The sequence below is a fragment of the Canis lupus genome, chromosome 21 (genome assembly GCF_003254725.2).
Source record: "Canis lupus dingo isolate Sandy chromosome 21, ASM325472v2, whole genome shotgun sequence".
In the NCBI taxonomy this organism is placed as follows: Eukaryota; Metazoa; Chordata; class Mammalia; order Carnivora; family Canidae; genus Canis; species Canis lupus.
Genome location: NC_064263.1, coordinates 1,745,368 through 1,773,298, shown reverse-complemented (window position 1 = coordinate 1,773,298; position 27,931 = coordinate 1,745,368). Strand labels below are relative to the sequence as shown.

Genomic DNA, 27,931 nt, shown 5'->3' with positions numbered 1-27,931 from the left:
TATACTTTATTCCTGTAACTTATGTTCATCATGAGGATTATTTCCTCACCCAGTGTAGTGATTTCTCTTCAGTGACAAACAAGAATATACCATATAAAAAGTTGGTCACTCTATTAGCTTATTGCCATGCGGATGAGAATTTAGAATTGATAAGGTGACACTACACACTTTGCAAACACCCTTCAGATAACCAAAGCTCATAGCAATCTCTCCAAAATTTGGATTTTTAGAAATAATTCATCCTAGTAAGTCACACATAAAATGAATCAAGAATAAATATTTGGTCAAACATAAAACGAATCAAGAATAAATAGTAAGTCAAGTATAAAATGAATTAAAAAAATCTCATGCTATCTCTGCTTCAAAATATCTTCATATGCCATCTCTGGGAAGTTGATAGTTCAGATCTAAATTCAAACATATTGCTTTTCAGGGCATTTAGAGGATTTAGATGCAGAATATTCCATTAGTTTTCCTTGAAGCAGCTGATTAAAATAACCTCCTTAGCTCTTTGAAAGATTGTATGATTTTTATAGATGTATTTAAGCCCTTTAATTTAACCTTTCATTTATATATATAACTGAAAAATTACTTCTCTAGCTTTTCCAAAACTTCTTCACTTAAAGTGAAATTGACCTTAGACTTTAAAACCACATTTAACCAGCATTTGATACCTAATGAAATTATTTGAATAATTGCTAACTCCACAGTATATCCAAAGCTTTATTTCATTAAGCTATGAGATTTTGTCCATAATAACTTCATTAAATCATTTGACTATCAACCTGAGTGAATCACATTGACATGGATAATTTTATTAGTTGTAAAATTATCTCATTTTATTACAAAATAAGTTGATATTACCTTGTAATTTTGTTTTCTATAAACAAAACAACTGTTTTTCTTTTATAAAATCATAACTCAAAGAATATGATTTAAATCTTTTAAAAGTACAAGTCTTTTGATGATCAAACATTATAGTTATAGTTATAATAGTTATAATAATTGTGGGTGTATGACTCCTTGATAAAGTATGGATTTTTTGAGAACATGGAAAACATTTTTTAATTAAAAATTAAGTTTATGCTTTAAAAGAAAATTATAATGAGCAAATCGAAGTTGAAATCTGGGGCAGATTGTCCTCAAATACTTAATTCTGTGATATAACACTTTTATATTTTATTTATTAAAAGTTATCCAAACACATATTTTCATTATTAATGGAAATTATAAGTAACTCTGTCCATACATGACAGATGTCTTCCAGAAAAAAAAAAAAAAAAAAAAGCTTTGCTTGATCTTTGATCTTACTGCTCTTCCTCTTGTGTTTAAAAGTGCAAAAAAGGGGGCAGCCCTGGTGGCTCAGCGGTTTAGCGCTGTCTGCAGCCCAGGGTGTGATCCTGGAGACCCAGGATCGAGTCCCACGTCAGGCTCCCTGCGTGAAGCCTGCTTCTCCCTCTGCCTGTGTCTCTGCCTCTCTCTCTCTCTCTCCTCTCTGTGTATACTCATGAATAAATAAATAAAATCTTTAAAAAATAAATAAATAAATAAAAGCGCAAAAAAGCAGTTTTTCACTCATATTATGTAAGGCAACCCCCAAAGACCCAGATCAGGAATGTACAAATATTCTGACCCTTGCTGTTCAAGCCTATTTACCTAATCCATTGTTCTCTAATCCTTAGCAGAGTGTCCTTAGAGACTTTTTACCCACACAAAACATCCTAAGATATAAAAGTACAATAAAGTTTTAAATCTCACTTGATTAAATAGCAGCTCCATTTCATGATAATTTATAAAGATACAAATATACAACAAAAAAGTATAAAGGGGAAGATATTGAATATGTTTAATTTCTAAAATTATTTTATTCCACAAAACCCTTTGACAAGTTAGCACAGAACATATATTACCTACCCTAGAGTCCTTCACTTTGATTTCATTTCCATATCAAGTGTTAAATACTGCTACTCTTCATGTGGATAGATGGATGGGTGGATAGATAAATATGAATGTATGGATGTGTATATGTATATGTGTATAGAAATAGATGTGTATATACATATATGTATGTATGTTCATAAATTTAACAATAGCAAGAATAAGTAGCAACAGTTACTGAACACTTAGAAGTCAAAAAACTGTTAAGTATATTTAATGCATCATTACCCTCTTTAGTCTTCACGTCAGCCTTATTAAGGGAGTTGTAGTATTGATTTAATTTACAAATGAAAAAAAACAGTAGTCAAGCTCAGAAATGTCAGTTATTTTTCCTAAAGTCACATAGCTAGAAAATAGTAAAATAGCATCTCCAACTCAAAACTGATTTTAAACTTCATTCTTAAAATCTGCCCTTTTCTATCCTATACCATACTTAATCATGTGTTGCATTTTTGTTTTTTTAGCATCTGTATTTATTTTATTCATAGAATATTTATTCAGTATCTTTTCTCTCTTGGACATTGTTCTAGATTTACAGGGAGCCTATAACAAACAATGCATATTCTCAAAGACCTTAAGGCTGGCAAAATCAGTACAAATCTCTCTTTTCCATATGTATTTCCTGAGTAGATACACTCAATTATCTCCTTTGAACCACCAGAAAAATTGCCTGCCTAGATACATTTTCTACCCCTTATCATCTCTTTTCATCCTACCCAACCCCAATAAAATCTTTCTCTACTGTTTTTTTTTAAATGATCTATGTAAAATACAATTTTTTTTAAAAAAAATTATTTATTCATGATAGTCACAGAGAGAGAGAGGCAGAGACACAGGCAGAGGGAGAAGCAGGCTCCATGCACCGGGAGCCCGATGTGGGATTCCATCCCGGGTCTCCAGGATCGCGCCCTGGGCCAAAGGCAGGCGCCAAACCGCTGCGCCACCCAGGGATCCCGTAAAATATAATTCTGACCATGTTGTCCATGCATAAGTCTCTGATGGTTTACCATAATTACAAAGAAATTTGTAATTCACTCTATACACTTATAGAGTGGGTAGAGATAATCAGAGTGCTGCTCTATGAAAATGTATCCAAGTCTATAGTGAAAGTCAAGTTAAAAGGTCATTTCACTAATCTAGGTAAAAGGACTCAAATTCCTGATGTATTGACCATAATAGAATAGGTGTCTGTGGGAGACTCTGAAATAAATAGAATATGCAAATTATTGAATGGGGGGGTAGAAACATAATAAATATGGAAAAGTTAGAATGATAGCAAGATTCTGAGCTTTGATCGATTCAACTAAACATAAGACTGTAATATAATAAAGTGATAAAGAGAAGTGGAGATAATTTTATTTCAACTTTCAGGAGAAAATACACAATATTTTAAAATATTGGTTGGTGCTCAGGAAATGCAGTTCCCAAAGGTAGGAACTGGCCACAAAACACAATGACAGGCTCAATGAAATCATAAGGATGTTTCACCAAGAGAAATTGTACTAGAAAGAAAAGAAGACTAAGGACCTAACCTTCAGGAATATACACATTTCTCTGGTGGAAAGACAGCGAAAGGTAATAAGAAAGGAGTTAGTAAAGGAGACAATAATGGAATAAGCCAAGAGATGCAGAAGAAAGCTAATAAAATAGAGAAATAAAGTACAAATGACATTCAGGTTTTTTTTAAAAAAGATTTTATTTATTTATTCATGAGAGAGAGAGAGACAGAGAGAGAGAGAGGCAGAGACACAGGCAGAGGGAGAAGCAGGCTCCACGCAGGGAGCATGATATGGGACTCGATCCTGGGTCTCTAGGATCACACCCTGGGCTGAAGGTGGCGCTAAACTACTGGGCCACCGGGGTTACCCCAGTTTTATATTTTTTAAGTGACATTCAGTTTTAAGATGGCAACTGTCACCCTTGTCGAATACTACAAATAACACCCCCTAAATTTTTGGACTTTGAGACCTTTAAAAACCAATTTTAGTAATGATAGAGAATTCAGAATGCAAAGCATTTAAGTATATTATAGTGGTATTCGGCGGGAGATAGTAGGGAGTCTGTGTCGAAGATTCTAAAAATCAAGAAAAAGAGTCTAATTAGTGAAATAAATTTCTCCTTTCCAAGTAAGCTGTAGGTATTCTCTAGATTTTGACCCCATTCCAGGGAAATATTCTGCTGTACAGAAGATACTAAGTGCTGTACGATACTATATGAACTAAGATAAAATTTAGAGTTTCAACTCTCACATCTTAACCTTCAAACTTCAATTAAGTAAAGGACCATCTTAAAACCATTCGGGGAGCTACGCAATTTCCAAAAATATTTTCCCGTTCCTTTCAGCATGAATTTTCTTTTTTTTTCTTTTTTTTTTTTTTTTTTAAGATTTATTTATTTATTCATGAGAGACCCAGATTGAGAGGAGAGGCAGAGACACAGGCAGAGGGAGAAGCAGGCTCCATGCAAGGAGCCCGATGCGGGACTTGATCCCGGATCCGCGGATCACGACCTGGGCCAAAGGCAGGCGCCCAACCGCTGAGCCACCCAGGCGTCCCTGAATTTTCATTTCATATCCTCTACAGTCCTGATTGTTTTTCAATAAAATACATCTATTATATATTTTTTAAAGATTTGTTTACTTATTCGTGAGAGACACAGAGAGAGAGGCAGAGACAGAAGGAGGAGAAGCAGGCTCCATGCAGGGATCCCGATGCGGGACTGATCCCGGATTCCGGGATCACCTGAGCCGAAGGCAGGCATGCAGCCACTGAGCCACCAGGTGCCCCAATGCAACAATTATCTTAAGAGGAGTAGAAACCACTTTACTCTCACCATAATTTTATAACACGTCGTGGAAGAATCACATGATGATTAGGTTCAGCTGATGCTGATGGTAGAGCGCTGTCTCACTCTAAAGAACGGAAAGGAGGGCTCCCTGGGTGGCGCAGCGGTTTGGCGCCTGCCTTTGGCCCAGGGCGCGATCCTGGAGACCCGGGGTCGAATCCCACGTCGGGCTCCCGGTGCATGGGGCCTGCTTCTCCCTCTGCCTGTGTCTCTGCCTCTCTCTCTGTGTGTGTGACTAGAATAAATAAATAAAAATTAAAAAAAAAAAGTTTAAAGAATGGAAAGGAGAGAAACCAGGAAGATAACCTCTAGTCAAGACCAACTAATTAACTGTACATAGCTCAGAAGGGCCTCAGCACCTGTGAATTCATGGCCCCAGTTTCTATGTGAGCTTTCTCCATTTTTTCATTAAAGCAAATAAAGAAAACGCTTTTATTTTTTGTCTTTATTTTGAGTCAGATTTAATACTTTAGGCAAATTCTGGTAGTGCACATGGGGTTTTTCATTATAAATCCTAATAAGTCTACTTATGTGTCTGAAATAGGAGCTTTTTAATAAAAGTTCTCTTCAATTTATTGCAATGGAGCCTCGTTCAAATTGTAAATGATGCTGCTTGAGTCTGTGTAGGAGGTTCAGATTAAGATACCCTTATCTCAATGGATGCAGAGGGATCATTTTATCTCCTTTTCCTCCTACCCAAGAAACACTAATCTGATCAGCCTGTCCTTAAAACATTGAAAGTCTTCAATTCCATTCTAGAATAAAGGGCAAACTTCCACAAATGGCCTCAAGGCAATTTATTATTTAGATTCTGTCTGCTTTTCCAGCTTTCTCTCTATTACTCAGGCTATAGTGAAGTATTTGCACTGTTCTAAGAGCAGTTCATTCTTGTCATACGTGACAGTCTACCTGCCTGCTGGGCTATCGTTCAACAACTAACCTCCCCCCAACCCTCTCTGTCTCCGTCCCCCATCTCTCTCTCTGTATGTATATGTGAGAATATATATTCTCACATATACTTTGTATATTTTTTTCTTGTTACATTGCATTGCAACTATTTATGACAACCACCTTGGCTCCCAAGAGGCATTCTGAACTTGAGCATACTACTGAGTCTATAGGACCGAATTCTCTGAAGACAGGTTGTATGTCTCACTTATTTACTTTAGTTTAATAACCCAACTTCTAACATGCAAGTTCATAGCCAATACTCAGTGAAGGTTTGCAGAGTGAGTAAGTGAATGAATGAATATCCTACAGCACCATAGTGGCCACTGCCCTCAAAAAGAATCCCCTTCTGAGACTTATGAGAAGAATGATTCCTTAAGAGGTATATTCCTAGTCCTCTCTAACAAGTGCAACAGAAAATCAAAATAGGTAATACAATTTATGCAGAAACATTTTAGAAATTATAAAGCTCCATACAGAGTAGTTATATTATTAGAAAATGGACATTAACACCTATGTTATTAATGGATATAATTAATACTGATATCAAACAGGTATTAATATCCAGTTTAAAGTTAGTAATATCTTTATACATTATTTTGCATACTATTGGTAATATCTTGCATATTGTAATAGAAGTCTGAAGCAAACTAAAGGATTCTGAAGAAATATTTAAAAGTCACTTTTTTATAAAAGTAATTTCAGATATGTCTCTGGCCACAGGTAGAAGAAAGCTCTCTAAATTTACTTTTTAAAAGTGATTCTAGAATTCTAGCAACATCTCTCTATTGATCCTATTAGCAATGCACGTTTCCCATTCATTTCGTAGCCTGGATTTCATAGATTGTAAACTTAGAGTTAGTACAGACACAGAATTTGTCAAACCAAGTGGCAAAACTTGCTCTTAAATTCTTTAAGAATGTATATGTAAACGTTATTGTATTTTAGTTGTCAACATTAGGGTATCTAACCAGTGCTACTGCTACAATACATGTCAAAAGATCCAGAAGTAATATTTGATATAATTAATATTTTTAAAATATTGAAAATTAAAAAGTATTTATTTCCCAATTCTTAATAGGAAGATGAATTTAGAGAATTATCTTCTATAGTCGATCACAAGAAATTAGAGTTTTAAAAGGATCACATCTGTCATGACAAAATAACAAAAACATGTCTATAAATTGTCAGCAAGAAGATCAAGTGAAGTGATTAATATTAATTCTGTTTTCATAAACATAGTAAATCATCCACCTAAGAAATCATAACTGTAGCAGACACTTAAATTACAGTTTATGGAATTTCATATGCAGTCATTAAATTCACACAAAAAAACAAATAATTGCTGAGATGGAACTAGCACGTTTATTTTTAAAAAATCTAAGTTCCTATGCACTAATATGCAAGCACATCCAGAAGGCTTATATTACAATTATTTTTTAATTCCATTATAAGACCACAAGAACTGAAAAAGTTATCAATGTTTTACTTGTTTTGATTCAAAAAATATTCTTGACAGATAAATAGGATGATATTTTTTCCTCTAGAGAACATTTTATGCCAGTTTTTTCTCAATTTCATATTTTGTATTTTAGAGACTTTTTCTAGTTTTTTCTTAAAATATTATTTTAAAAAATTAAAATATTATCTAAATGTTTTTTATCTTAATTGATTCACCTGCTATGAGATTAAGAAAAACAAGACTATCTTTGCTTTGAAATGAACATCATTATGAAAATATTTATGAATTTGCATAATTAATTTAAACTGTTATATACTTATATAGTATTTATATTTAATGATATAAGCATTAATAGTATATAATGAAAACGCTAACAATAATTACTAAGATTTATTAAGTGATTATTATATGCCAAACACTGAGGTAAGCTTTTTGCATATAATTTTATATTGAATTACAAAGAAAAAATACCATAACTTATGCATTATCCACTCCACATTTAAACATATTAAAAATTAGGAAGCTGTCTGAGGGAGAGAGCTCATTTGTCTAATGTAACATAGTTAATAAAATGCAAAAGCGAAATTCAAGTCTTGTTCTATCTGATTCTAGATCCAGATCTCTTAAAAAAATTTTTGCGGAGTTTCTGCTTATGATATCCCATTAGTTCACCCAAACAATCCTAAAGTGATACTGAGTGGTCTCACAGACTCCCATTTTGAGTTCGGGAAATTGAAATGATAAAGGTCTTGTATTCTACTTGTGGCCACATCGCTTAAAGACTTGAACTTAATCTGTGTGGTATACCTGATATATACATTCTTATTCTTACTTTTGATTTATACTTCAGTGTATTCACATATGACTACTCTTTGGTTTCTTTTATCCCAGGGGCTCATCTGTTCAGATTGATCATGCCGGTACAATGCTACTCAGAGAGCACACGTGCCAACTACTTTCACTCGGACGCTATTTTTTTTTTTTTTTCAAATAAAGCAAATGGTGCATAGTTTCATATTATGTCAAGAAGTTCTTATTGGTTTTTAATATTGTGCACGTGGAACTCAAAATAGCCCAAATTATTAGAGGTAAAATAAATAGAATTCATGCAATTTGACTATCAATCCTAGGTCATAATGGGTTCAGGAGATACATGGAGACTGTGGTGGTCTCAGTAACGGTGTCTTTTTCAAAATAAGCTCCATTGAGTCTGTTGCAGTTGTACTAACTTTAGAATAAGACCTAACCTTAGAAATTAAAGATATCCAGATAGCCTACTTAACTATTTTCTCTCTCTTGGAAATTTTGTTGGTCCTGGGGAAAGGAAGGCAGGCATCCTTACCTCCTGCCTCCTGCCACGGGTGCCACGACCTCTCCCTGCTCCCCTTGCTGCTGATAGAGATGATTAGGTGCCCCGGGGAGGTCGCTAAAGCCTTGAGCTTGGGCCGGGTGCCGAGGTGAGCCACAGGGCAAGAGCAGGGGCAAGAAGGGCAGGTAGCCCGGGACCAGGACCTGGTGAATCAGCAGCAAGTGCAGTGGGTTGTACTTTATGGAGGAGGACTGATGCTGGGACATGAGGGTCTCAAAAGGCTTCAGGTGCCCAGGTAGTGCCTTCACATTCTCAGATAAGAATAAGGTATTTGCAGCCGAGATCCTTGATGCTGTCGTTCGCCATATCCCCCGGGGCCGCCTCCCACGGGTCCTTTCCGAGCCGCAGGTAGAGGCCCCCGGGGCAGGAGAGCATTGCGCTGGTGCGGGGCAGGATCTCCGCCCTGGAGCTTGGGAGGCTGCCCCTGCGGCCGGGCTCCTCGGCCACCAGCTGCTCCTCCCAGCTCGCCCAGGTCAGCCCGCGGCTCGTGCGGGCCCCTCGGGCTCCGGGAACAGAAAAGTAGACGGTGCTGCAGGGCAGCGTGGCTGCAGGCGCCGGGGCGGCCGGGTGGGGGCGGAGTGGGGGCGGAGTGGGGGCGGAGTGGGGGCGGGGCGGGGGCCGGGTGGGGGCGGGGTGGGGGCAGAGTGGGGGCGGGATGGGGGCCGGGTGGGGCGGGGTGGGGGCGGAGTGGGGGCGGGGCGGGGACCGGGTGGGGGCGGGGCGGGGACCGGGTGGGGGCGGAGTGGGGGCGGGGTGGGGGCGGGGCGGGGACCGAGTGGGGGCGGGGTGGGGGCCGGGTGGGGGCGGTGGTTGGGGGCCGGGTGGGGGCGGTGGTTGGGGGCCGGGTGGGGGGCGGTGGGTGGGGGGCGGTCCCAACTGCTTATTTTGTGACCGCGGCTCCCGTCGTGGGCCTCAGCCCAGCCGGGTGGAGGAGCCGCCGATGCTGCCCCGGGCCACGGCTCGCTAACGGAAGCAAGCGATAAGTATGGTCCGCAGGTCACGCCTTGAGTCTCTCTATCTGGGGGCTCCGCGTTCAGTCCCACCTTAGCGCGCGGGGAGTCCGGGCGTCCCGGTCGCCGCGGCGGTCCCCGCAGAGCCCCCGGGGCCGACCCGGCTCGCTCAGTGCGCGTCTGAGCCAAGAGCCTCCCCCACGTCCAGTGCCGCGTCGCGGTTCGCTCCCGAGCCCCGGGCCCCCCCGAGCTTCGGCCCAGCGGGGTGCGCCCCAGATGCCGGGCGTCGCGGGTGCGGCCTCGGAGCCTCGGAGCCTCGGAGCCTGGAGGGCGTGTCCCTGGCTCCCGGGAGGCCTCAGCTGCAGCAACTTTTTTTTGGGGGGGGGTAAGGGACATTAGTGTGCCTCGGGATGGGCTGTCCCCTTCGTGTGGTGCCCCTAACCCCGTCCGGCTCCATCCCCAAGCTCCCTGAGGGCAGCCACGCGCAGGGCCGGGCGGGGCCCCCAGCGATACCCCGGAAGGGAAGGGACCGACGGGGCGAACGTGCAGGAGCGGGGCTGAAGTCAGGGCGGGGCGGGCCGCAGCCGGGGCGAGCAGGCCGGGGCGAGCAGGCCGGGGCGCCGGAGGGCCCAGGAGCAACGCGCCCCGCGGGGTTGGGGGGGGGGGGGGCCAGCGCCACCTTCAGCCCAGGGTGACGAAACGTGTGCCTCTTGATCTGATGATGCTCGGCTTATTTTCTCCCTAACACGATCCGCATGGCGTTATAAATATGCACAAGGCTAAATGGTATTTATATATAAAAGATGAAAATTAACTGTCAACATAGTCTCGTCTGCCTGTACAGCTGTGGCACCTCCGTGTCATTTCAAAAATGAGATTTTCTTGGATGTTGTCAAACACATTTCAGCAGTACTAGTTAAGGAAAAATGAAATATTTTAATACACATATCTTACATTGTCTTTTTGAACTAGAAATATTTGTCTTGCTCGGGGTCCACTGAAACTCTTCTGCCACAAATTTTTAACCTACATCTTTGCTTTAACAGATGTTATTTTCTCCCCCTGCCCCCCCCGCCGCGGCCTCTGCCATAGAGACAGATTATCATCTCCCTATAAAGCTATAAAACAGAACTGCTTTTCTTTATTCATAGATTATATAGGCTACCTCATTCTTAAAATTTATAACCTTGCACAGGATGGAAAAAAAGAACAAAAAACTCATGTACATTTTAACATGATCCTGTGTTAAAATCTAGCTTTAATAATTACCTATTTCTTTTAAAATGAAATTTAAAATATATTTCATTATTAAGTTTAGAACATAATTATTGATTAATTATTAATCATATATAACCTTTCAAATGATGAATCACTGGTAAATGACACTAATAGAAAAACACAAGGCCAGACAGATGATTCAAATGATTAGCTTTAAAAGGATCTTAGAGGAAAAAAAAAAAAAAAAAAGAAAAGAAAAAGAAAAGAAAAAAAGGATCTTAGAGAACAGCAGCTCACCAGACGTTCTACTCTTCCACAAATATAATAATAGCTTGTTAGAGAAATTTCCACCTCCTAAGACCTAATTTAACAAATGAGCTGGCTTTTCTCAATTGCATACAAAGAGCATATAACCTGGTGATTCAATTTACATTAATGATGATAAATTCTAAAGGTTAATGTGCAGGTGTGTGTGTGTGTGTGTGTGTGTGTGTGTGTGTATTGTGTGTGTTTGGTTAAGTATTTTTCTTACACTAAAAAGACTGAATCCTCAATCAAGGCTATAAGGTTCTACTACTTTATTATAAAATTTTAATTCAAATAAAGATTATAAATCAGCATTAGTGGGGACACTCAACAGTGGAGACTCTGCCTTCAGCTCAGGGTGTGATCCCAGGATCCGGGATGGAGTCCCACATCAGGCTCCTAGCAGGAAGTCTGCTTCTGCCTCTGCCTGTCTCTCTCTCTCTCTCTCTCTCCCTCTCTCTCTCCCTCTCTCTCTCTGTCTCTCATGAATAAATAAATAAAATATTTTTTTAAAAAACAGCATTAGCAAAAAAAAAAAAAACAGTATTAGCATAAGAAAGGAAATTGGAAGTTAGCTTAGCTTGTGTTTGAGGCAATATATCTATCTACGGCCTCTCTGTCAGTGAAGGGTAAAGTAGGGAATAGGTTAGTTACTTTTTTCCCATCAAAGAGTAGCTTAATACAATAAGAGATGAAATAACAGACATTTTTTTCCTTTATTTAGAAGGACTAAATCAATGAGAGCAGTTATTGACTGGGAGATAAAGAAACTGAGTGGTATAAATCATGGAAAACGATGAAGGAGATATTTTCCAGTACAAAGATTTGCCAACCACATCAAATTCAGTCAATTTATTTATGGGTAATAAGGATAAAGGAACTGTATTTGTCAATAAAGAGAGCAGTGTTGAATATAATGACAGAATTTCCACTAGAAGAGTGTGGTAGAAGTTAGTATTCAGATATCAAGCATGTGGCAAAAAATTGGAGAAATAAAACATGCTTCTTTAGAAGTTATGCAGTGGATGGATAGTGGGATTTAAATAGTAAGTTAAGAACACCACAATAGTAAACACTGTATTCTATTGGAAAAATAATTTAGAGTTTTTTACTCTTCAACAGTAAAATGCATGGGTGTTCCAGTTTCATCTTCCTCCACATTTTACACTTGATTTTTAATGATATTGAGGTCTCCTGACCATACTTAAATTGAGCAGTTATTCCTGAAATAGTCTTTTAATGTCAGCATTATATAGAATATAGGTCCTTTCATTGAATTATACTCTCACGTAAATGGTAGAATTTACAAAAAAATCACCTTCATCACATTTGAAGTTTATAAGAAATTCTAACCACCCAAAATTGTGTCTTTGCCAAAAGCTACAATAAAAATGTTGGCTTTAATTTGATTTACCTACTGCCTGACAACATTGCCTTCACCCTATCCTGATATTTAATGTGATGCTCACATATCTTAAAACTACTTCATTACTAGATCAGTATTTCACCTATATAAGGTTCATCAGTTTAAGAGAATTTACTTTTATGTATCACATTCTTTTAATGTCTTTCCTCCCTGATACTCCACGTAATATTTAGTATCTGTTTTGTTTCTGTTGTTAATCTTGTTTTTTACTGTGTATAGGCATTCCCAAGTTTTGGGCGACTTTCTGTCTATCTGTCTCTCTCTCACTCCATCCATCCCTCTCCTCCCTTTAACTCTCTCTCATGTCTATAAACCACCTCAGACACTGTCTCATTTTCAACTATTATCTTTATGTAGGATAAATTCATATCTCCTAAATCCATGTCTTTGTTTCTGTCTTTTACTTTTAATAGCTAGTGCCATCCCGTTGAATGTCTCCTTTAGCACCACAATTTCAATTCATCTCCTTGCCATAAAAAAATCTGCCAGGCTTCAGAATTTCTCTTTTGTAGGTTGTACTAATGATATCAGACTAATGATATCAGACTCAGGAACATCACTGATTGATTGCCTGTCTTCGTTGCCTCTTCTTAGTCTGCCATATGAACCAATTTCCAAATAATTTTCACACATCCATCCTTTCCTTACCAAAGTGCAACCACCCTAGTTGAAATCCTTAATGTAATTTCTACCTGGACTAATGGGAGAGTTTGATCATCACACCTTGAATGATTTGATCATCACACTTTGTTTTCCTGTACTTCAGTTCTTATCAAGACGTCCTTCTGCTTAAAAACAATCATGTTCCACTGAGTACTAATACAAGTTAAGGAACTGCACATCTGCACTCAACTAAACTTTCCAGCTATCATCTCCACTTTTGATGCACATTTATTATTTACTAGGTGATTTGTAATATCCCTTCTCCTCTTTGCCTCATACAGATATACTGTCCTAGAGTGACTTCTTAATTCTATAACTATTGTCATCTCACATCAGCTTTCAAGTTATACACCACATGCCCTGTTTTCCATAAATTTTTTCTTCATTTTTCTCAGAACGTTGAGACCTTTTTTTGTAATGACAGATTTTTTAAAACTCTGTTTATGTGACTTAAAGCCCTGAAATCTGGGTTCAAATATAATCTCCCACTAGGAAAATTTAGGACAAGTTAAGGATTGCTTTCTCACCGGTGAAATAGGGATACTATTAATATCAATCTCATAATACTTATACAAGAAATACCTGGAGAAAGGTATGTAAGCCTGCTTCTTGACATCCATAAGATCAGGGATCATTATTTTGCTTACTAGTATATTCCAAGTGCCTTAAATGGTGCTTGGCATATATTTTTAACTGTATGACCTGTAGAATAGTTTAAAAATGTTAATATTTTTAATTTAATATTATTAAGATTTAGGATACTATAGTTATTATATACTTTTTGTTTGTTTCCTTTGCCAGACAAAGAAATTTATCCTTCTACTAGATATTTACTGAACACCTACAATGAAATAGATATTATCCTGTCTCCATTATTATTCCTGCTTTTATGCCTTCTCTTCTGGCATAAAATTCTGCTGCTATCTTCCCTGGCACTTAGTACTCTATCTTTAGCCCTCTTCTGTCCTCATTCTGAGTGCTCTTTCTGAATGATATTATTACTCTTGGCTCCCATATGGTACAATGCATCAGCCCTACATTGCCTTTCATTGATGCCACAAAGTCATTTGCCCATAGGGTCTTATTGAGAGCCTAACCAATGGAAATTCTCATTCCCTGGTTCTAAATCTCCCTCTTTCTCTTCATCACACCTCAGTTCTGGTGTCATTTTCTTCAAAAAGACATACCCTAAACTCCCTAATTAATTTTACAATTAGTTATTTTCTTTTTTAAATTTTATTTATTTGACAGATCGAGAGCACAAGCAGGGGGAGTGGCAGGAGGATGAAGAGGGAGAAGCAGGCTCCTCATGGAGTGGGGAGCCTGATGCGAGACTTGATCCCAGGACCTTGGGATCATGATCTGTCTGAGCTGAAGGCCTATGCTTAACTGACTGAGCCATCCAGGAGCCCCCCCCCCCTTTTTTTAATTTTCTTTTAATGTGCGTCATAATGAAACTCTTTGCCTCAGGGTTTTCAGGAATTGGATCTCACATCAATATATTAGCAAACCAATGAAAAAGGCAATAGATTCTTTACTATGTTTATGATACAGATTCACATGTAAACATATGAAACTGTATACTCTTTTCTTAAAGCAGTCATACACCACAATTATTGTTTGTCTCCACTAAGAGACATAAATGCTTTAAATATCATGATCATGTTTGTGAATCCTTAAAAATAAATACAATCATTGGCATATAATAAACATACATTAATTTAATAAGTGAATATCAGTTACTGGAGGAAGAATCAGTTGCTTCTGCCTTAACAACATGAAAAAACACCTATTTTATGCCAGGTACTATACTAGGTGTCCTCCATCTCTGTGTGTCCTCCATCTCTGTGTGTCTTCCATCTCTATGTATTTTACATCTCTGTGTGTCTAACATCTCCATGTGTCCTCCATCTCTGCACGTCCTCCATCTCTATGTGTCTTTGATCTCTATGTGTCTTGAGAACTTTTATTCATCCATGGTTTGCTTCAAATGTCACTTTTTCTTCTCAATACCCTCTGTGTATCCTTCTCCTCTCTATATATCAGTAGCATATTATACATTGCTCTTTTGTTCCATTTTTTTATATAATCTAAACATTATATATATCTTCAGTATAAATGCCTGAAAGGTTGGGACAAAATCTTTGAATCCCTAAATAAAGAACTCTCACTGGGACATCATCTATGCGTGTTGGATTAACAAAATAATGCCAGATACCAGGCATCTGAGAGGTGGCTCAGCTGGTTACATTTCTGACTCTTGATTTTGACACAGATCATGATCTCAAGGTCATGAGATCGAGCCTCACACTGGGCTCCCTGCTGGGTATGGAGCTTGCTTGGGATTCTCTCTCCCTTGTCTTCTGCCCCCCTTCTCAATGTGCAAATAGTCTCTCTCTCTCTCTGTGTGTCAAAGAAAAAAAAAAACAGCCAAATACCAGAAGAACTCAAATAACTTTTCTTTATGTATACATACTATGTATTGGACACACCTACTATGAAAACTATAATAACGTGGCTTCTAATCAAATTATTTCATTTTACCAGGAGAAAATATTTATAGAGAAAATATTTATGACTTATAAGTTTATAAATAGGCTATTTATATATCAGGATGAATATAATCATATACAAAACAATTTAGAAATAATTTATGAATATAATTTCATATAAGGAATTTAAAAAACATATTTTAAGTAATCTAAATAAGCATTTATAATGAAGCAGAAATAAATAGCACAATTTTTAGATGAAAGTAGCTAAGATAAATTATACTTATCTCATAACTACCAAAAACTTCTTTCTAAAATATAAAATAAAAATTATTTGCCCAAACCACCTGGAAGTCTTTTACAGACCATTAATTAATAGTTATGTGTGATTTTTAGTTTATTGCATTTTCCACAACTCATTAAATCTGGGCTTATATGTAGTTGTAGTCTGCTTTGGTTTCACTTGTTTTAATTACTTTTTGATAATTTAAGACAATAACCATATGGATTCAAGGTTTTTTTTTTAAGATTTTATTTACTTATTTGATAGAGAGTGCACATGAGGGAGGTAGAGGGATAGAGGGAGAGTGAGAAGCAGACTTCTTGTGTGGAGTCCGATGTGGCACTCAATCCTGGGACCCTGAGATCATGACCTGAACCAAAGGCAGACACTTAACAGATTGAGCCACCCAGGAACCCTCAAGTTTGTTTTCTCTTTCCCTGCATCACAGCATAGTGGTAACTGTTGCTATTCCTATTTACATATACTTTATTTTTATTTATTTTATTTTTTTAAGATTTTTTATTTATTTTTTCATTAGAGACAGACAGAGAGAGAGGCAGAGACACAGGCAGAGGGAGAAGCAGGCTCCGTGCAGGGAGCCTGACATGGGACTCGATCCAGCATCTCCAGAATCAGGCCCTGGGCTGAAGGCAGACGTTTACCTGCTGAGCCACCCGGGTGTCCCTACATATACTTTAAAATGCAACAGTCCTTCTTGAGAATGCTACTAGTTTTTTATATTATACTGTTTAGAGATTCCACAAGGATATATGAGGGTAGGTACTCTAGCTTCTAGAATGTTCTGATAATGTAATTTGTAACAAGAAGTAATGGGATCTCATAGACTAGGTGGTTTCCAAGTGGCTTGTCAAGAGTGCTCTTGCTGTAAAGTGAACTTCTGAATATAGAAAACCAGTAAACAGTCCTTTCCACACACACTCAAAAAATTTAGGGAATGACACAGCTCAACAATTCCTTGGCACATATTATGAGTAGAGAAGTTCTGGTTCCTTATCCTACTTATTAGTATTTCCTTTATTTAAAATAAAAGCTTATCTTTTAATTCCCTATGTTATGCTTGGCATAGTATTAGGTGCTTAAAATATGCAATTTAAATTCTCAGCCTGGTATTGCAGGAAAATCACATTTATTATAGTTTGCTACTGAAAAAACTGAGGCTCAAAGAAATTAAGATTCTTTCTCATGGTCTCTTTAAAATCTTCCCAAAACAGTGTGCCTACCATCCCTGGTAGAGTTAAGTTTCTTGGACACTTGGTCCTGATGTATATATACATCTTGTGTCTCCCAGCCATTCAACACCACCATCAGAGCTAAGATTCAGGAACACATGCTAAAATGAGTTGAGTAAATTTCTACTGTTATGTGAATCAGAGTCAGGACTATTAATTTACTGCTGTGGCCATTTGTGAAGGAAATCTCACAGGGAGCTGGAACCTGCTGGGTTCAGTCTATGAATGTTAATGCCAGGTTGTATTTCAGCTCATTGGGCTCCCATCTCCTGTGGATATGTCCCTTTTCTGAGAGGCACACTGTAGTGCAGTATTTGTCAACCCCCATTACAACCTCCTGTATCATCTGTATAAAAGAATATGGTTGCTTGCAGAACAGAGATTTATAGGCCACTAGGAATCGTGGAGATATTTGGGGACTTTTATAATTTTGGTGAGCAGAAACTACTTGAATTAGCTGCCACATAGAATATATTAAAAAATGCTCCCATCCCAAAGGGGCATACAGATATTTAGAAGTAAACTTTAGATTCCAACACTGATGTTGGAGATTCTAAAGCTTGTGTCTTTTCAACCAATTCTCTCTTCAAAAGTGCAATAAACAAACATGTTACTTCTTGCAGTCAGGATCACTGTTTTCTACATCCAAGAGCTATAGAAAGAAACTGTCTTTATCACTTTTAATGCTCTTTTTTTTGCATGACAAAGAAGCAGCATAACAGTGGTTTCTTAAATAAACATGCTTTTATTGATCAACTACTATGTGCCAGGATCATGCTGGTTGTTATGGTGAATAACTGGTGTATTATTTTCCTTTTGCTGCTGTGACAAATGGCCACACATTTTGTGGCTTAAGTAGTGCATGTTTATATCTTACAGTTCTATTAGATAGTTCAACATTGGTTTCAGTGAAGTAAAATCAAGGGTGAGCAGGGCTTCATTACTTTCTGGAAGTCCTAAGGAACAACCAGTTACCTTGTTTTTTCCAGTTTCTAGAGGCTGCCTGAATTTCTTGTCTTGTGACCCCTTTTTTCCATCTTCAGAGCCAGTAGTATAGTATCTCTCTGCTTCCATCAGCACATCTGATTCTCTTTTTCTGCCTCCCTCTTTTTTTAAGAAAGCTTTGGATTACATTGGGCCCACCTGGATAATCCAGGAAATTCTGCTTATATTATCAGCTCCTTAGCAGCCTTAATTACAAGTACAACTTTAATTCCCTTTTTTCATGTGACCTAACATATTCACAAATTCCAAGACTCCGATATGGATATGGACAATGTTGGGAAAATGTTATTCTTCCTATCACACAGAGAAGGAGGAAATCACTCAAGATGTACCAGATGTGGTATACAGGAGATAGCACACAAAAAAAATGTACCTGAAACAATCAGAGAACGAAGCATCATGTACAAAAATATGTAATTATAACAATTATAACCAAAGTCAACATTTATTGAAAATTTATTATGTACCAGGGTATTTTTAATAAAATTATTGTCTAAATTTTCCAAACAACTTTTAAAGGTGAGAAGAACCAACCCTATTTTGATAAACAGGCTTAAGCTTGCCCAGGTTCTCCCAGCTAATAAGTATGGAAATGTCATTTAAACTTAGGTCTATATTCACATAATGAAACAGAATTTAGACCAAGATGATTCCAAGTCAGTGCACAGCCTTGAAGATTGCAATTAGTGTACAGTTTGCAGAAAAACAATAAGAAGGTACAAAGAGGATGAAGACAAACTGTTCATCATGGGAGCTGGCAAACAATATAGTGTGAGGCAGGGAAGATCAACTATAATGCAACATGTAAAGGTTTGTGTTGAGGAGGTAGGGAGATAAATATTTACAGTAAAAAATGAAAGATTTTGGCTGGTTTATAATCTCGAGATTGTGCTTGAATGGACCAACAAGAGGGGCACCTGTAGGTTTTTTTTGTTTGTTTGTTTGTTTATTTTTATTTTTTTTTGTTTTGACCTGTAGGTTTTAAATAAGTGAGAGAATTGATGAAATTATGTTTTAGAGACATTAGTCTAAGCAAAAGGAAGGGCAATTGGGAAAGAAGAATAGATTAAAACACACAAGCAGTCATTTGCGGTCATTTCAACACCAATGAAAGGGAACTTTTACAGCATAAGTGACCAAGAATTGACGCACAATATCCTCTTATTGAGCAAGACTTGTTCTGCTTATTTGTATGGCTTCTCAAAATTAATATTCTGAAGACTTATTTTACCTCATAAAAATAAGTTTCAGGGCAATTTGAGAGGTTAATTTTCTCCATACTTTTTTCTAGGTTTAGGCCTTAAAATGTTAAGTAGTTGTACATACATTTGCAGATCTGGACCTGTACATTCAGTGAGGCATGGTTTTATACACATCACTGAGTGCAAATTGAAACTCTGAAAAAGGGTGATTGTCAAAATCCAGTGATGATTTCAAACCTGAACTTACTGCAAAGACCTTGCCTTTTTTCCCCCATAGATGTTGAATAGTAGATAACAATAAATAAAACTCAAAAATTTGTAACATATCTTACATGTAAAAGATCCTGAGTTTTATAACTTTCTTATGAAATTGGCATAATATTAAACTTTAATTTTTTTTAAAGATTTTTATTTATTTATTCATGAGAGACACAGAGAAAGAGAGAGAGGCGGAGACACAGGCAGAGGGAGAAGCAGGCTCCATGCAGGGAGCCCGATGGGGAACTCGATCCAGGACCACGCCCTGGGCTAAAGGCGGCGCTAAACTGCTGAGCCACCCGGGCTGCCCCAAACTTTAATTCTTTAAATAAGAATGCTAGCAAGCATAAAATTGACCTCTTCAACTATCTACTCCCTAAATCTTCTTTCCATCTGCCAAAATTGCTATCCTATTTCTTTTATAAGAAAAGAAATGGGCAGGCAAGGCAATGATGGAAGCACAACGCACAAGGTGAATCTCTGACAGGGTGTATCACAAGGGAAACCAACAGGAGGGATGAGCTAAAAGAGAGTCCCCACCTCTAACCTCATTGTTTCTGCCAGCATCAGGCGTGAACTGCTAACCCGAGTCCAGCTAAAGTGGTACGCGGTGGAAAAGCAGGTGTTTTATTTCAGCAAAGAAAAGCCTGCAAAAGCTTCCAGTCCTCCAGGTAGTTCCTGCTACTGCCCTGGCCCAGGACCTCCCCTCGAGGTATTCTCCCTGTAAACTTTCTCCCTTTGGGCTTCTTGCACTACCAGCATCCATTTAATTTATGCACGCAAGTTCAGTCAGCCTTGGGATTTCTACTTCCTGGCCTGTCACTCTGCCCTGTGAACAAGTTCATACCAAAGCAGTGGCTTATGTGCCGAATAGCTGAGGGGGGGGTGGGGGGGTGGGGGGGTGAGGCGGGAATCAGCCAAGTCCCTAGTGCCCACATGTCCTGTGATTCTCACTTCCAATCCAATCCATTTCTAAAAAAAAATATATATATATATAATATAAAAATATAAATATAAAAATATAATATAATTATAAATAAATATAAGATTTATTATAAATATAAGGCTGAAATCTACTCATTTCTTTAAACTACATACCAGGAAATAGGATCACCAGCTGCAAGTTTCTGACAAGGCAAAATGTGAGGAATTGATAATATATAGCCAATTGATCTGGATAGAGCACGATGTAGTGTAGACTATGACAGGCTGATTTTCATAGACTTTGTGTATTCAGTTTGCTTCTGTATTCCAGGTATTAAATTTGGATCTATGTGGCAAAGATGATTAGAAAAGGGTAACTACGCCCTTAGGGATCTATTTTAAAATGTCACAATTAAAATTTTCCAGAAAATTTCAAGCAATTTTAGCCTCCTGGCTGATGCACAGTATTGAGCCACACTGTTAGCTTCAGGATGCTATCTGGAAATGAAAATGCTGATTTATCCTTGCCCCCTGCCATGCCCCCTAATTGGAAGGCTCCACTCTCAGCGGTAGATGCACTAATACATGATTTTGCTGGTGGAACTGGGAATAGCATAATAAATGGCTTTGTGATTAGGGATATATGCTGTGCCTATATTTGGAAAGAGGAAAATGTTTAATTGCTCTCTGATAAATTTGATTGCACAAATGTAACAAGAAGTAGAGAGGTGGGATTTTTTTTTTCAACTGATAGCAAAAAGTGTAAGCATTTAACTTCCAGATTTATAATTCAACCATAGAGGCAAACTTGTCCCAGGAAAAAACAATGATTTCCAAACTACCATGATCACCTCACCCTTCCACTCCTTACCCTTCACCTCCAGCCAGAAACCTCCAATATGTATTTGACAATAATCATAAAATCTAAATAGCAAAGCATAAACTCTTTTATTAGAGGAAGCCAAATTTTGATATTATTAATGTAATAATAATGTCAATCTTAACTAGACATAGTAAATATAGTAAAATATGGCTCATCTTATAAAAGAATAATAGAGGCACCTGGGTGAGCAGTCGGTTCAGTGTCTAACTTGATTTTGGCTCTGCTGGCAATGTCAGGGTCATGAGATTGAGCCCGGGTGGGGCTCTGCTCTTAGCACAGAGCCTGCTTGAGTTTCTCTCTTTCTCTCCCTCTGCCCCCTCCCCCTTGCACGTGTGCTATCTCTCTCTCTCTCTCTCTCTCAAATAAATACATCTTTTAAAAAAAGAATAATATTTATATATAATGCCAAAATCAGAAATATTACTGTGTAAGCAAACTAATAATTTCAATCACTAAGTTTAATCAGAAGTAAATATTAAACCATGAGGAATTTAATCATAGATCTTTGGGTTTGAAAATTGAACTTACATTTCAGATAAGATTTTTCCCCAGATTTTCTTCATAATTACAGACAAATTGAAATCTGCCTGTGGGAGAAAAATAAAAAGCAATGAATCCACCAAAACTCTCCTCATATTTTCCCTCCTTATTAGTATGGAAAGAGGAGTGGCTTATGTGTTAGCCTCATATACCCTTAGAAGAAATTCAATAACTCTATTATATTTGGCAATTTTTTATCTGGTTTCTCAAACTTTATAGTGTCATAGCAAGAATAGATAAATTGGAAATTATTTGCAATAAAAGCTTAGGTTCTTTATGGCCAGCTTCATTCTCTCTTTCAGGCCTGACCTAATTATAGTTAGAACCAGCTTGGATTGCCTTTAAAACATGGGAACAGAGTATAATATCTAATTTCCTTGTAAGTAGAAATTTACTAATAATAGGATCAAGGCAATCTTAAAATTATTGAATTTAAGAAACAACTAAAGGATTTAACAATTATATGCCACTAGTATTAAACACTTGAGAACAGGAATAAGGGAAATATACTCTGCAAAATAAATAAGATCAAGTTCTTGAAGGAAATATGAATACAAAAGAGAATCATTTTCAGTTTATAGAATATTGTCAACCTATTGAATTTGTAATCAGTAGAAGATTTTAAATATCAGAAGATTTTAAATATCATTGACAATAATCATGAAATCTAAATAGCAAAGCATAAACTCTTCTATTAGGAAAGTCTACAATTCCTTAATGAGATTGACTAAGGTACAGTCCCTGGTTAATATAATCATTATTCAGAATATCTTACCACTAGTTAGCTTGTATCTGGGTTACTTAAGTTACAATTAATTGCTGGTCTTAATTGCTATTAATTTAGGGGAAAAATTTTATTCTTTTTAAATTGATTATCAACTTGGTGCTAAGAGCTAGAATTTGGATCTTGATAACAAGAAATGCAGAAATGTTTCTCTACAGCTACTACTATCCAGCACTGAAAAACATGCTTTATAAGTATTTATGTCTAGAAAACAACAGAAGGAAATATACCTAACGTTGAAGTGAAAGGAAATATGACAGAGAATTTTGTAGATTCATTGCCCCCCCTTTTTTTTTCTGAGATGGCTTTTAATTTGTCCACAAATGTAAAAACAACATCAAAGCCAGAAAAAAAAAATCCAGCTGGAGTTGTTTTTCTCATCAAGAGGTTTATGTCTAAATACTTGATGTTTAACTTTTCACTAAACCCAGTGTTTGAAATTATTAGTTTGGTTGGTTTACATAGCAAAAAAAAAAAAAAAGATATATTTATGATGTGGCCATAATGTATAAATACTATTCTTTTTATATTTAAATATAATGTTGCAAGAAAGATGACATATTAATATTATTAAATAATTATTTAATATGTTATTCAATTAACTAAAGAATGATTCATAGTAATTAGAGGTAAATAAAATCGAAACTATGGTTATACACAGTAAAGAAAGATAAAACAAATTTTAAGGGACATAGTCGTGAGTACTGTCTTCTTTTACTTCTCATTAGCCTATCACAAAACTTTGTGATAGTTTGTTTTTAAAACTATTTTAAATAGTTTTAAAATACACCAGAGTACTTTGTTATATCCTGAATCTCCACTCATCTTTATAGTAGTGATTTTAATATTTACTAATAAAACTTGATGATATACAAATATACTATGGAATGAAAACATAACTTAAAACAGCTTCATTTTTTGGATTTAATGCAAATATGTTCAGTGACTAAGTTCATCTATCTGAGTTATTTTTTATTTCCAATAAAATTACTGTAGTATGCATTTGATTTATAAATTTCCATTCTGATTCCAATGGCACAGCTTTTAATGAAAATATATAAAATAAATAGCCATGACCTGTGATATTAAAATGTTAAACACCTATTTGAAAGGAAATTTCTAAATTCATGCCCTAAAGACAGCTGAGTTTGGTAAATAAGTGTAAGTAAAATATATCACATTTCAATTTATTTTACAGAAAAAAATAGTCCTGCCCCTCAGTTCTCTGAAGATGGAATCTGTAAACTATTATCAGTATATATTTTATAGTAACATGTACCAGTTTCTAAAAACATTCAACTTAAAGATTTATCTTTACTTTTATGTCTGTCATATGGCTCTTTTGTTAACACTTTCCCCATTTAAAAATTATTGCATATTTGAAATTAAATACTTTCATAAAAATAAAAAAAATGAGAGTAATTATATGTAATAAATGATATACTAATTAAAAGTGTAGCCAAGGTTAAAAGCATATTTACATAATAGGCTATGTCAATTTCATGTTTTATTTTATGATTAAATTTGCAAGACAGACCCAAAAACAACAATATATAATAATGCATTATGATAAGTGAATATTTTTGTAACTATCATCCAGGACAAGAACTAGAACCTTGTCAGTGATTCCAGAAAGTGTGCCTCCTTGCAATTTCAAACCTCTCTCCACACATAAAAAGAATTACCATGAATTTAAATAGTTAATTCCTTGAGTTAATTTAGCCACCATGTGATAATCCCTATAGTTTGGTTTTGCACATCTTTAAAAAATATGTCTCTTTAATTCTCCCTTTATCCCTTTCTTTTCCTTACAATTTATCTGTTGAGAAATCTAGGTCATTTGAGCTGTAGCGTTTACTACAGACTGGAATTTTCTGATTGTACATACATGGTACAGTTCAACATGTTGCTGCATCTTCTATATTTTTCACAAATTGCCAACTGGATCCAGAGGCTTGATCAGACTCAAGTTTGATCCCTTTGAAGATGGGAATACACTGTCCTTGGAAGGTGGACAATGTTTAGTAGTCTTTCTTTTTGTGACGTTAGTAGCAATTGATGGATAATATCTATATCCATTAATACAATGGGTTTCCAAAATGAGAATATTCTAAATCTGTCATTTACATTTAATTTGTTCTTTGGAATGCTTTGATGGACACTGCCTCCTTTTCTGATATTTTCTAGTGGTAAAATTCATACAGAAAAAGCAGGATAAATGCTTCATTCTTTGTTTTTATTTACCAATTTCCAAGTTGACAAATTAGTTATCTTTCATTATTTGAATATAAACAATTTTTTGATAACAAATGAAATCATGAATCCTAACATATTGGTAGAGTTCAGTCCATTGTCATTATTATCTTATTTGAAATTCAAATGTTCTTATCTTAGCTAGTGCAAGTCCCTTCAAGATGGTTTCTGATATCTTTCAGTATGATCCTATTGATGATCATCTGGTGCTACAGGTCCCAGATTTAGAGTTGATCATTTCTACTAGAACCTCTGATTTTTTTTAACTGGGAAGTGATATATCAAGAACATAGTCATGTTACTTGACTGTGTTCATTGGTACAGTATTTTTAAGAATAAAATAGCTCATGAGTAAATAATATTAAAACTTACAATCTGAATCCAGAAAAAATAGTGCTTTTTACTTATCCTTTTGAAAAGAACAGCTATATCTCCTTTCTTCCCCATTAAGAATCCTGGCTATTACTGCCAGGATAAGATAATTAGAATATTTCCTAATTATTCATTTACTTTCTCTCATATTATGTATATGACGCTTAGAATAACAATACTATGGCAAATCACAAATAAGAGAATATTTTTTCTTTCCATATACTGGTTTGATTTCTGGCTTGGTTCATAGATTTGTTTGAATCTAGATTTATTCAGATACTGAAAGTTGGTTATAAGGGAACTTTCTAAATATGAGTGGAAAAAAGTAGCAAACCATCAATTTTCTTCTATTTGATTATTTCTGAGTAATGGAAAAGTCATACATTTTCCCACAGTAATAAGGATTTAAAAACTAAAAAATGTGGCTAATGTTTGTGTGTTCCTAGTTTAATCTGCACTATATTCTTATAATATAGCTCCAGCCAAGCCTCAGCTTCCTCAGGTATATGTATTTCTCATATCAATCACATTATTTTAGACATTCTCACAACACTATATCTAGTACTCAACACATTTGTGATAATTCATTCCAAGTCACCACAGACATAGCTTTCCAGAGTACATATTCACTACACACCTGTTGAATGAGTGATTGACTGAATAAATGAAGCGGTTTCCTCATGTTTTAAGTAAATGCTAAAAATATTACTTTAGTTCTATATTTAACAAGCATCATTACACACTTTTGTATATTTCCATATTCAAATATGCAATGTTTGTAAAGTGCTTTTTCACCTCAGAAAAACAAAGCACAAAGTGTAACATATTTTTATTTGATTTCAACTAATGTCACTCTGTTCCATTCCTCCAGGTTGGACATTAGTAATGTATCATCCTCATAAAATTATGAAAACTGAAAGACTCCATATTATCCCTTACTGAAATACAGCTAAGAAGCTTTCACACCTTTCTCTGGTTTTAACATGCATAGTTGTTATTGTCTAGCCTATTTTTTTTCACTTTTTTCCTTTTTTTAGAGACAGTGTGTGCACATAGGTGGGAGGGGGATGCAGTGGGAAAGAGGCAGAGGGAGAGAGAGAGAGAGAGAGAGAGAGAGAATCTTAAGCAGGCTCTACACCCAGTGTGGAGCTGGAGGCAAGGCTCAATATCACAACCCTGAGATCATGACCCAAGGGAAATCAAGAGTCCAGCACTAAAGCAACTGAGCCACCCAGGTGCTCCTAGCCTATCTTCTACCTCGCACTGAGCTGAACAACCCCTGTGCCATTCAGCCAATATACATAAAAAATCTCCTGGCCCATAAACTGTTCAGGGTCTGCATCAGAAGCCCATTGCATTGGCTTGTTGTGTGCAGGCTTTCCAGACCTGTTATTGATACCTTCAATTCCTAACCTCTCACTTATGATTATGTCTTTATACTGGTCTCTGACATCTGATCTGACAATCTGTTGATTGATTTTGTTCTAATCCTGACTCTAGTCCTCCTCAGTGATTGTTCTTAGTTCACAGACTATGGTCTTCTCCTCCACTCCAATAAACTCGATCTTTATTCAGCTTCATCCTCAAGATCCAACCACATTGTTCTTTAGACTGGGAACTCAGATGCATTAAGGAGTGTAATGAGGAAATGGTCTCAGTACATGTACATTTACTTTGCACTCCACAATAAACAAGAGATGTTCAAACTACCTTGATCTAGGTACAGATGAATAATTGATCCTCCTTGAAAGACCACAGTATAAGAGTTAAAAATGAAACATTTTATAAATGTAGCATTTTATAAGTTAGCAAACCCTATAATATATATTATTTCAGGGCCTCTGAACCTTGTAGCCCTGAACAGGGAAGATTATTAAGTAATATACAGAATTAATGAGGCTCAGAAACATTAGTAATTTTCCAAGATCACACAGAATTTAAGTGGAAGAATATAATTGAATCTCATCACCTTATTCCTACACCAAGTAATAGATATCATTATTTCATCACCAACTGTATAATAATGGCCAAACTTCCTAACTCTTACATACCTTAATTTCTTTTATCCTGTTAAATAATTTTCTCTGTCAAAGTGAGATAACTTTGCAAATTGCTTTGAACTCCTAGAGGAAAAAAAAAAAAACTGTAGGAGTGATAATTAGATGCCATGCTATTATAGAGTGAGAAGGTTCATGGAATAAAATTTTTTCCATATTTTCACTAATATGGATTCTTAATACCCTTTGGAAGTTAACCTAAAAGAGTTTTTCCCCTTTTTATAATGCAAAATGAATTTTATTCTCATTGATTCTGAAATTATTTACAGCAGAAAATACTCAAATTTCATGAAACCCAAAAGATATGCAATTGTTTATATAAATCAATACGCCAGTGGAAATATCTATCTTTAATTGAACTTCTCCGCCAGACCACAGGAATAAAAATCTAGTGTTTCAAAACCATTGGAAACTTTTTTTCTGAATTCAGGTCCACTGGATGAACAGTCATGTATGTACTCAAGTGGAAACTAGTTCTGCTCATTTATTCTGCCTTTTGAATTT

The 27,931-nt window shown here is 36.5% G+C and overlaps 1 protein-coding gene across 4 annotated transcripts in view; it reads left to right on the top strand.

Moving 5' to 3' along the window:
* The window catches only part of CNTN5 (contactin 5), a 1,295,471-nt gene that overhangs the window by 820,826 nt on the left and 446,714 nt on the right, over positions 1–27,931 (top strand). Inside the window, exon 1 of one of the 4 annotated variants that reach the window (XM_049098649.1) lies at positions 9,421–9,544. The exons of the other annotated variants lie outside the window; for them this stretch is intronic. The gene's annotated coding sequence lies outside the window, so the exon portion shown is untranslated. Of the gene's footprint in view, positions 1–9,420; positions 9,545–27,931 lie in introns of those variants that run through there. 4 annotated transcript variants of the gene reach the window in all.